This window comes from Lepus europaeus, chromosome Y (assembly GCF_033115175.1).
Source record: "Lepus europaeus isolate LE1 chromosome Y, mLepTim1.pri, whole genome shotgun sequence".
Taxonomy (NCBI): Eukaryota; Metazoa; Chordata; class Mammalia; order Lagomorpha; family Leporidae; genus Lepus; species Lepus europaeus.
Window position 1 is genome coordinate 24,891,536 of NC_084851.1, and position 11,049 is coordinate 24,902,584.

Below are 11,049 nucleotides of genomic sequence, written 5' to 3' on the forward strand. Positions count from 1 at the left end.
AGTTTACTTTAAGTAAAATGACCCTTTCGTGAAATCAGCAGTCAATATTGATTTGTCTGAGAATGTGCTGTATGCCCTCTTTTCCTTCCTCCCTACTCTTTTTGGAGCAGGCCTGCTTAGCTGCTGGCAGAGGTGTGGAGAAAGGCTTAGAGCCAGCTCACTGAGATTTCTCACTTCCACTGTTATGGCTGATGAACCTCTGTCCAGTAGGCTTCAGCCATCAATTCCTGCTGAGCTACAGAAACCTGATTTCTTGGAAGTCAGCATTTATTCTCTCTTCCTGTATACACAAAAACTTGGAGGGACATCCATCAGCCTTGTGATCCACATTGGCATGGGAGGCACTCTTGAAGAATGGATGGCAGCTTTTCTGTTTTCTTTTGTCTAGTACTCTCTTGCTAACTTGCTCTGACATGCTAAGGTTGAAGAGCAAGATTCCTGATGACCTCCATGGTTTCCATGATCTGAGAATCAGATGCAAGTGGCAAGGGAGGCTGCAGACTTCATTATGAAGACTTCTCCTGGAGCTGAGTCACGAGGTACTGGGTTTTCCAAATCAGTGCCATAAACCGACTGAGATTGTACTCCACAGGTCAGCACCTTTACACAGAAACTGGTGAGACCTAAATTCACATCTAGAATTTTGTGCTGGGTTCATGAGGAAGTAAAACAGGATTGTGTCTTCCCACTCTGCCCAACATGAAAGGCACAGAAATGGACCTGTGCCCTCTCTTACTGCACTGAGGAACACTGTATCCCAGGATGGCACCAGCACATCACAGGCAAAAGTGGTGACCTGTATGCCATCCCAAATTTCAGTTAACACCATAGGCAGCTTCTGGGTGCACATGGGAAGGCAGCAAGTGCACCAGTAGGAGACTCCATGAAACCCAACCCAAGTATGAGGGCTCTGAGGCACACAGGCATTTGTTTGTTGCAGGGCATCAAGCACATCAAGGTCTTCTCATCACTTGCTCTCTGGCCTCAGACTGTGTGGCCAGCAGCCTATGGAAGTGATTATGCTAAATATGGGACGTCAAAGTTCATGGGAAATGCACAATATCTTTTTAATTCCATCTTCTTATGAACTTTTTAACTAATATAGTAACATCATTGATATTAGTAGGATTGCTAAGCATTTTCCTTGATTCTTATTGATCCTTATTTTATTTTTGCCATCTTTTAATGCTTTAAAAATTTACAATATAAAACAGTAAGAAACAGAATTGTAAACTGGTGTAGGTGAGGGTTAATGTATTATTTTTTTATTTTATTTTATTTTTTTTTTTAATTTTTGACAGGCAGAGTGGACAGTGAGAGAGACAGAGAGAAAGGTCTTCCTTTTGCCGTTGGTTCACCCTCCAATGGCCGCCGCGGTAGGCGTGCTGCGGCCGGCGCACCGCACTGATCCGATGGCAGGAGCCAGGGGCTTCTCCTGGTCTCCCATAGGGTGCAGGGCCCAAGAACTTGGGCCATCCTCCACTGCACTCCCTGGCCACAGCAGAGAGCTGGCCTGGAAGAGGGGCATCCGGGACAGGATCGGTGCCCTGACCGGGACTGAACCCGGTGTGCCGGCGCTGCAAGGCGGAGGATTAGCCTAGTGAGCCGCAGCGCCGGCCGGTTAATGTATTATTTATCTTATAATAAATTGAATGTGAACAGTGCTGATATTTTTTTTTTTGCTTTCCTTTTAATCAGAATTGAATTTCACAAGGAAGATACTATTTGCAATGTTTGCATTTCCAGCAGACAACAATTTAGAGAACAAAATTAGGCACCATGAGTTTGTTGGTAAACAGTGCTCAGTATCTAGGAGAGAATGGATGACCAACATCTTTAACTTCCCATTGATAAAATTTCTGAAAAAAATTCAAAATTTACCAGCTGCAGATTTGAAGCTTTATACTATTTTTAGTCATAATGTGCATGCTTAAAACAAGTGAATATCATTTTAAATAATGGGGTGGTAAAAAAAAGAGGATGGGGTTCAAAGAGTTCTTAACATACTTACACAAGGGAGCTTCAAGAAGGTTTATTGGCCAGCGCTGCAGCTCAATAGGCTAATCCTCCGCCTAGTGGCACCGGCACACCGGGTTCTAGTCCTGGTCAGGGCACTGGATTCTGTCCCGGTTGCCCTTCTTCCAGGCCAACTCTCTGCTGTGGCCAGGGAGTGCAGTGGAGGATGGCCCAAGTCCTTGGGTCCTGCACCCCATGGGAGACCAGGAGAAGCACCTGACTCCTGCCATCGGATCAACGCTGTGCGCTGGCCGCCGCAAGCCAGCCGTGGTGACCACTGGAGGGTGAACAAACGGCAAAGGAAGAACTTTCTGTCTCTCTTTCTCACTGTCCACTCTGCCTGTCAAAAAATTAAAAAAAAAATATTTTAAAAAAAGAAGGTTTACTAAAAGTAGAATTAAGTGTATTTTTTCAAAACTATTTAAATTCATAGAGTTTTTATTTTTTTCTTTTAGTTTTCTTTAATAACAATCTCTGACATTATAAAACTTCATTTTTGCTTTTTGTCCTTTGAGAATTTCTAAATACAAATTTAGTTAAAAGAATGTCCCAAAATCTGATATTTCATTAAAAGGCATTAAAATGTTTCTTAGGCATGAACGGATCCACTAGTCATTTAGTTGTGGTTGTTTGCAGTTAACTGATGAGAAAAAGCAAGGTAGGAAATGGCTAGCATACCGAGACTATCATCACAAGTCAAAATGCCACTATTTTTATCTCATTTGTGTCTTGGTTGGTCTGGAGGATCCTGTGCTTCTGGGTAGGCATGAGGTGTGCACTATATGTAGGATCCTGGGATCTAGCTGTTGTGCTCTGTGGTCTTCATCTTGGGGATATAGGATATTATGCTGTCTATCAAAACATTGCAAATGAGATCAGTAAAAAAAATGTTCTTCTGTTATGTTGGAGCTCATGAACCTGGATGCTGGGCCAATTGGTAGGTCTGTTCCAAGTAGGTTTTCTGAATATAATCCTGTAACTTCATCTGTGCTTTTTCCTTGAATCTTCATTTTTTTAACTTTTAACTAATGAATATAAATTTCCAAAGTATAGCTTATGGATTACAATGGCTTCCCCCCTCCATAACTTCCCTCCCACCCGCAACCTTCCCCTTTCCCGCTCACTCTCCCCTTCCATTCACATCAAGATTCATTTTCAATTCTCTTTATATACAGAATATCAGTTTAGTATATATTAAGTAAATATTTCAACAGTTTGCCCCCATATAGCAACACAAAGTCAAACCTGGATGCTCAGGGCCAAAGAGAACTATAACTTTAAGGGATGTGTATTCATAGCTGCCTATATCCAGCTTTGTCATGTGGTTACAAAACTCCTACAGCTTACAGATGTGCTTCATGACCTGTTTTATCCAGTAGACTGAAAGTGTATCTTCCTGGATGCTGTTATGCAGGGGGTTGATAATGGCAGCCAGAATGGTGGAGAGTGTTGGGAATCAAGACATCCACAGTATTGACAAGTTTGAGGCTCTATGTCTAACATGGCCAATCAACCCTTGAGGAAGTGAAGAGGGGGTTGCACACAGTGAACTCTGTCCTAGTTTCACAGAACACTGCATGGAGCAATAGGGAATTTGGCTGTATGAGAAGTGCATGGCATTCTTTCTCAATTTTGTGGATGATCTCATGTCTGTTTCCTCTCTGATGACCTAAGTCCTTACTGCAGTTACAGTTTGTGGAAAACAAAGCCTGTCAGACCTCATATCAGGCTCTATATTACTTGCTTGAAAAAAAAATGGCTGATCTAAAGAAGACAGTCTCAGAGTCGTCACTCAGTGCCCTAGATCATTTTTCTACAGTATTTCAGACTCATTGGGGTGCTGCTTGAGAAAACAAGCAGCATAAGTTGTGCTCAATGTGGGGCCGGCACAGTTTGCATTTGCTATCTTTTCATCATCTGTAATGCACTGCCAACCCCTGCTGCTCACCACAGCTGTAGTCCTTGCCTTAGTCTTTCCTGCTTCATTGGGACAGAGGACTCATCCTGGCACACAATACTTCCAGAGAGGAGAGAAAATCACCATGGCAGTTTGGGTAAATAGGGGTAATTGGTCATATAAATACAGGTAGTCATGGGGAATTCAGCCACCATGGAAAGAAGGCATTTCATAGCTATGAGAAAACACATGCTAAAGACAAGAGGAGTAAAGTGTTCACATAGTCAGTTTCAATGCTTTTTGGAAATTACTGTTGTATATAATCCTTGGTTCCCTGAGGAAGGAACAATTGATCTTGAATCTTGGAAATGGACAGAAGATAATGGACATAGGGAACATAAAAAGATAAGGTTATTCCTATTTCCTATTTTTCCTATGGTCAGCAGTATGCCAAGGACTCAGTCCTGAGAAGCACAGGATTTTTACAATGACAATGCTGGAAAATATTACCAAATTTGTGTGCCACAGGACTATAAACAATTCGTCTAAGCAGTTCTAAGCTCAGGACAGTGGCTTCATTTTAAGGCAAAGTACTCTATGATGAGTGTGGTAATTAAGTAGAGAGAAATCAGAATGGAAATATGTTGCAGTTGAATTCTCTACAATGTTGCAGTGGGTTCGTTTCTGAGAGGAGCAGCGTGGTGGGGGCAAGAGGCCCGGAGTCAACACACAGACCCCGGGAGTCGGGTGAAAGCAGGCTTGAGGCGAGCAACTGGCAGACTCATTTATTACAGTTGGTACAACAGCTTATATAGCTAAGACCAGCCAATCTGGTCAAGGGGCGGTCTATACCCCAATCAATCACAGCCTGTTGCCAGGCAGTTTCCAGAGCCATCCAATCACAGCCTGTCTCCAGGCAGTTTCAAATCCATCCAATCACAGCCTGTTGCCAGGCAGTTTCCAGAGCCATCCAATCACAGCCTGTCTCCAGGCAGTTTCAAATCCATCCAATCACAGCCTGTTGCCAGGCAGTTTCAAAGCCATTCCTGAGTAACTGATGCTTGCTTGCCAGTGGCCACCTTGGCATGGCCTTCTCATTCCACTACAGAAATATGCCTCTTCCTGTTGATATGCTTCATAGTGAGGGGAAATACACAGACGCCCAAGCACAAATGCATGGACCCCCTCAATATTTTGATCAAGTGTTGTTGTACACATTCAGAACAGGGAGAGCACAACAGATCGTAATACAGAACAAAAGCATACACACTTAAAATAGAAACACTGAGCTGTGAGCTGATTTTCTAGCCAGACTAAAAAGAGTGGTAGAGGGCAAGTTCAATCATATGGGCATGGCTGATGTGCTCATCCATGAGCTAGTGTTTGAAGGGTCAAATCAAGAATTCAGGAATGCAATAGCTCCAGTTAAACGTGAAAACCTGGGTTCTTGGGTCTCAGCCACAGGAGATATAGGTGTACCACCTCAGCCACTACAGTGGCAGTTACTGTGGCTATAGCTTTGACTGAAGTTTTAAGGGCTAACCAAAAAAGTGATCCATGTTAAAATTGTGTGAAATTTGGCCTCATAAAAAGGGATTATAAGGAACATCCAAAAATGCCAAGAAATTTCTGTCCCAAGTGCAATAAGGTATATCATTGGGAAAAAAAAAATCAAGGACAAAATTTATTAGGGATTGTAAGCCTTTAAATGGCCATGGGGGAAGCCCTCAGCCCTGTACCCAAGAGGGTCAGAAGCCAACAGCTCCTCATGTGTATTGGTGAAAAAGCCTTGGGCTAACTGGACTCAACCCTTGGGAACAGATAATAAGCCTTTTATGAGATTAACTGTGAATGACATGGTTTTCAATGGATTGCTTGACAGGGGGCAGACTACTGTGTAATGCTAAGTGAGGAGTGGCCTCATCACTGGCCTTCAAAGCCTGAGCCAATATTACATGGAGTGGGAATGTGACACACTCTCCAGACAGGCGGCTCAACCCTTGAGTTGGATTGACTATGATGGAAATTAAGGATTTTTTCAACCACTCATTTCAAAGGGACTTAGTACAAATTTGTGAAGAAGGGATGTACTAGCAAGTCAGGGAGCTTGGTTCACTATGGATTATCAGGTGCTGTATGACGATACTATGGATCACCAGAGAAAGGGTTGCACTAGTTGATCAGTTCATATTTACCCCCAATTCTAAGGGCCACTGCCAAACATATAGCCTCTTCCTTTACAGTGGACTTCAGATACCCCTGCATGGGTTGAGCATTGGCCCATGAATGAGAACTGAAGACTCTTCAACATTTGGTTAAGGAACCAATTAAAACTGGGACATATAGAACCAGTAGTGAGTCTGTGGAACACATCAATTTTTGTAATACAAAAAAAAAAGACAGGCAAATTTAGGTTATTACATGACCTCAGAGCTTTTAATAATGTCATGAAAAAGATGGTATGAGCAGCCTGCACTTCCAGCTCCTTCTGCTATTCCTGCTCATTACCATATCATTATTTTGGACCTAAAAGATTGCTTTTTCTCTATTCCTCTCCATCCTAAAGACAAAGAGTGATTCACATTTCCAGTGCACCAGTTAAATAATAGTATCCATACACCCTGATATCAGTGGACAGTCCTCCCCAAGGAAATGAAAAATGGTCCTAATATATGCCAGTATTATGCTAATAAGGGCTGTACAACCTTTCCTTTGCCTATATCCCACAGTTTTCCCCATTCATTATATTGATGATATATTGGTAAGACATCCAGATGAGGATAACTTAGACAAATCCTTTTGTGATCTTCAGGGTATGCTGTATAAGCAGACTGTACATAGCACCAGAAAAAGTACAAAAGTAGAAACCTTTGCAGTGTTTGGGAACAATAATTACTGACACAGCCAAAAGATCTATAAAACCCCATTTGGAGTTAAAGACAACTTTAAAGTTAAATGAGCTAAAAAAAAAGCCCTAGGGCATATTAACTGGTGTAGACTATATTTTTCCATTACTACTGCTCAAATGAGTCCTTTATTTCAATTATTGGAGGGAGATTCCACTTTAATTCAATAAGAATGGCTACTCTTCAGGCTCAGGAAGTATTTCAATTGATAAAGTTTTGGATAAAATGGAACTACATAGATAAAATCCAAGAAAAGGAAACACAATTACTTATAGTCCCTACCAAAAAACAACCTTTGGGAATAATGAACCAAAATCCAGAAGCAGTCAGAGTATGCCCATCTCTCTCACGTACTTCCTAACTTCATCACACCTTATTTAACTATGATTATGATTCTTAATAAGGAAGGCAGAAAACAGTGTCAAGCTATTGCTGGGATAGAGAAATACCCTCATACTACATTTAAATAAACAAGAAGTATAGTATCTACATGAAAATGATCCCATAGGGCAAGCTACTATATAGTATTTTCTGAGAAAGATAAACCTCCACTACCCATCTAGGAAGCTGCTGACTCTCCTTACTTGCAAGACCCATGTTATGCCTAAAATGCTGAGTAGACACTCTGTTCCCCAGGATGATATCCTATGTACAAATGGTAGTTCTACAGCGACAGCCACAATGACTTGTTATAAATTAAATCAAAAACTTTCTGTTCACAAGACTTGGCATAATATTCAGGGATCAGCACAAATTTTGGAATTAGTGGGTGTTCACAATGACTTACAAATGACTTCCCAAGAGGTCAATGTCCTTACTGACCCTTTACAATCCTTATAAAATTCCTATATTAAACCAAAGGATATGCCATTTGCAACTATATTTTTACCTCTCTACAATTTTTTTTATCACACAATAAGCCTTTTTTACATCTCTCATATCAGAGTCCACTCTGGAATTCCTGGACAACTAACTGAATAAATGAGGCTACAGACAAACTTACTAGGATAAATATCCAATATTTAGAACAAGAAAAACTCAATCATCTTTTGCTACATCAAGATCCAACTATGCTAAATCAAGAGTTCCCACACCTTACTATTCAGCAATCAAAATGCATTGTCTTGCAGCCAATACTCTCCATTTTTGTCATTAAGTCCATAAATGTCTGCCAACCCTAGAAATTAAAAAAAATGCTGTTTGGCAAATGGATGTTACACATTTTCTGGAATTTGGAAAATTAAAATATGTCCATGTAACTATAGATACTTATTCTAATGCCTTAATGGCCTCCTCTATGACCGGAGAAACAGCCACACACATGAAAGAAGTTGTTGCATTAAATATTTCTTATTTTTAGGCATTCATTTTCAGATTAAAACAGACAATGGCCCAGTAAATTCAGGTCAATAGTTTCAGGACTTCTGCAGGCAGTGGAAAATTCAACATGTCATGGCATTCCCTATAAGTATAATTCAAGCTATCATGGAGCACCATCATCAGAGATTAAAGGCACACATATAAAAAAATCACAAGGGGAGAGCCCACTCTCAACAGACATAAGTCACATGTATTATTATCTAAAGCCTTACTATTTTTTTTACCTTAAATAACAAACAAGAAGCTACTATTATGACTCATTGGACCCCATTAGCCTCTTGAACTCCGTTACCTCAGGTACGGTGGAAGGATCTCTAAACTAATCATTGGTGTGGTCCTAGCTCATTACTAATCTGTGGCAGAGGATATGCTTGTGTCTTTCCAAAAAATGAACCCAGACCACAATGGATCCCTCTCCTATACATCCAACCACACCATACAACAGTGGATGAAGAGGCTACACATCCCCAAGACACTGAGGGAGATCAAAAGCGGGCCAGAACATAGAGAGTGCTGAAAGCATTTGTGGAACAAGCCAATAACTTAGGAAGAAGAAAAAGGACATCTCCAAGCCTGAAAATTTATTAATCTTTTAGCGACACCTATGGTTCGCAATGTAAATGTTCAAGGAGTACATCGGGCTTCTGTTCCTTACCCACCTGGTATGCATGTGCTAGAATGGCATCAGGCAGCTCCATATTGGTGTGTAAATGATACAAAGTTATATCCAGGATCTGCATAAAGGGATCATGACCCTAAAATAGAACATAAATCTCTTAAGGGAAGTGACAGAGGGACTTGTTAATTATGTTCAATTGGATTGTGACAAAAATTGGAGAGATATATATGTGTCACTACAGCACAATGGAATAGCTCAATGTATAATCTGTCCATGATTAATAAGTACATGCCTGGACAGTGGAGTGTTCAAAATATGCAAGAGATTGTAAATTTGACAAAACATAACTATGAATTGGCTAAAACTCATGTGGATACTACCAATGAATCAGTGTTCACAAATCTGATTATAATTTTACTACAGGCTTACATCAGATAAGTCTAGGGAATCTTACTTAGTGGGGTGCTACCATAATTGTTCTCTGTATATTTCTTAAAATAATTTGTGAATACTCTCTAATATTCATAAATCCCTGATGTTCACTGTGTATTATTTACAAAATAAAAAGAGTGGAGGAAATGTTAGGGAACAAGACAGTCACAGTATTGACAGGTTTGAGGCTCTGTTTCTGCACATGGCCAACAGACCCTTGAGGAAGTGAAGAAGGGAGTCCTGCCCAAGTGTCTGAAAGGCTTGGACTGAACTACCCCAGTGCATGGAGAGGAAGAAAAGGAAGGACACAGATTCACAGATGTACTGCACATTGAGGTGCTTCCGCATCAGGTTGGGCATTGTCAGCTTAAACGTGAAGTGTGTGTCCAAAAGGATAGGGCCTTGAACCTCAATGGCAGGTGCTGACTGGTCTCTGCTGGTGATGTGGATGCTCCCTCCTCCACTGGTGTCCATCTGTTTGATCAGGCTTGGTGGCCAGGAGCTGTCTGTGGTATTAAGTGCTTTAGCTAAAGTATCAACTGCCCCTGCAATCTCACTTGCAGACTGGTCCTCTAGCTGGGTTTCTGAAGTGTAACCATTGTTCAAGGATTCACTTAGGTTGACAAGGAGGTCACTATGTTTGCCAGTGCGCCTAAGCTCCCTAGCTTGTTTCTGCATTGGAGTCACTGCCAAGAGAATTGTGCCATCCTGGGCTGCTAGACATTCACAAGCATCCCTGCTCCTTCTATGTCTTGTGGATATCAGAGGACTTCTCAGGTCCTTCTGGATGTAGATTTTCTCTGGTGAAGCAGCACAATTACTCAGTTTCTCCCACTGCATATCAAAGGGCTTCTGTTTACTTTGTACAGATTCTATTTTCATGCCCATAGCCAAGCATGTTTTCAGCTGGCAAAACTGAGAGTGATTACAGTGATGTTTCCTGATTAAGAAGTCTGGGTTTCTCTAGAAAAAAATTTTTTGCATGGTCCTTTTAAAGAACTCTTTGCAACCTCCACAACTGACAGCCACATAGTGATGGCCAGAGGCTTTGTCACCACAGACCACACAATACTCCACCACCTGCCCAGAAATTGCTCCACAGAAGCAGAATCCATGACGACCTGGATCCTGCCAGGAACGAGGTTGTCTCAGGTGGTGAATATTTCCTGCTTGGTGCTGGATGTCTCTGGAAAAGCCAGTATCACCATCCCAGTTCCTGCTCCATCTGGACTAGTGAGAATAAACTGATGTCTAGGGGATAGAGAGGCATCCATTGCTGTGACTATCTGTGTCCTCTGTCCTGTATGCTGGTCAATCAATCTGAATGAGCTGAGGAGAGGCTGCCATGGAATCCAAGGAGATGATCTGTATCCTTGGGGAGAGGCTGGTCATCCCTTGGAGATTCTGGCAGAGAGGTCTGTGTAGGTGGTAACTCAACCACTTGTGGGTCCTTACTCTGTAATGAACCAGCCCCTCCATATTTGTAGCCAAGATGAAGCAAGATCATTATAGAACCTCAGGATTTGGCACCAAAGTGTCCAGGAAACAAGTCTCATGTTGGTGGTGGGCAACCCCCAAAGAGGAGGGCAGGGCCCAGTGAGACTGAGCCCCTTGAGTAGGTAGATGGCAAGAGCCTGGGGGCTGAGGGATCCCTGGACCTGAGGAGAGATGAGACACTGAAGTGTATGGGGGAGGAGCAGAGCTGGGGGTCCCACAGGGGTTGTGGGGAAGGAGGAAACTGTTATTGTTTTTGTCAGTGAAAGGTCAGAGTTCTTGACCCCATTGCTGTAGCCCCTGCA

At 41.9% G+C, this 11,049-nt stretch overlaps 1 pseudogene; it reads right to left on the reverse strand.

The window, feature by feature from the left end:
• Positions 1-2,815: 2,815 nt before the first annotated feature.
• On the reverse strand, positions 2,816-10,735 carry LOC133754168 (nuclear receptor subfamily 2 group C member 2-like; annotated as a pseudogene).
• Positions 10,736-11,049: the final 314 nt, after the last annotated feature.